Consider the following 1261-nt stretch of genomic DNA (forward strand, 5'->3'; position numbering starts at 1 on the left):
CTTTGTATCAAAATCTCTTATTGTACTGTACTGCATGTAATTCAAACTGTGGATAACTGAAACTTCAGAAAGAAAAATTATGGATAAGAGGAGACTACTGTATTTAAGTGAGATAGGAAAAGGGAATTTTGTAAGACTTTTTTCCCTGAATGTTTACTAGATGGGTTGATCAAAAAGTGGTATGTAGAAATGTATTTTTCTGTGATCATTAAAGTCAATCTATTACCATCAAAAAGGTATTATACCCAAATAAATGATTACAGTTTGAATTCTTCCTTCAGCTACATTAGGATACAGGAGTGTTAAGAAAGGAACTGAAATAAAATAGAATGATTATTATTTTTAAAAAGGCAAAGAATAGCAGATGTTGGTGAGGTTGTGGAGGAGGGGGAATCCTTGTACATGGCTGGTGGGAATGTAAAAATATTGATACTATAGCCATTGTGGAAAATGGTAAGGGAGTTCCTCAAAAAAACAAAAATTAGAACTACCCAGTAATTCCCCTACTGGGTATATATTCAGAGAAAGAACATCAGTTTTTTGAAGTGATATTTGCATTCTCAATTATGACAGCTGTTTAAAGTCACATATGTGAACCTGGAGGAAATAAGGCTAAGTAAAATAAACCAGGCACTGAAACACAGATACTTTATGTTCTTACTGATTATTGGAAGTTAAAAGTATCAACTGCATAGAAGTGGAGAGTAAAAATGGTGGATAGCAGAAGCTGGGAAAGGAAGAAGTGTAGTGGAATAGAGAGATCACAATTTACAGAAGAGTATGAGTAGGTAAATGGAATGAGTTTTGGAGTACTGGAGAACAGTAGAGAAACTATAGTTGGTGACAATTCAATGTATACTTCAAAATAGCTAGAAGAAGAGAGGTAGTTAATGTTCACAACAGCAAATAATGATAAATATCTAAGGTAATGGATATGTTTAGTACCCTTATTTGATTATTGCACATTGTATACAAGTATTGAAAAATCATACCATATACCATAAATATGTACAACTATTATATGTCAATTAAAGTTATTTTTTAAAAAATATTTCTTTAATTATTTTGTCAATTTTTTATATATTCAATCACTGCACATCATTTAGCTTGTATAGAGAATTTACCCAATATGAAATACACCTCAGACCAGTTCAGTTGAGAATATTATACATGTCGTCATCAATAGGTAATAAACCATTTCTGTGTCTCACAAATGTCTTACCTATCTATTTTTTCTCCCTAATTATCTTTTCTACACTCT

This window comes from Tupaia chinensis, unplaced genomic scaffold (genome assembly GCF_000334495.1).
Source record: "Tupaia chinensis unplaced genomic scaffold, TupChi_1.0 Scaffold138407_1, whole genome shotgun sequence".
In the NCBI taxonomy this organism is placed as follows: Eukaryota; Metazoa; Chordata; class Mammalia; order Scandentia; family Tupaiidae; genus Tupaia; species Tupaia belangeri.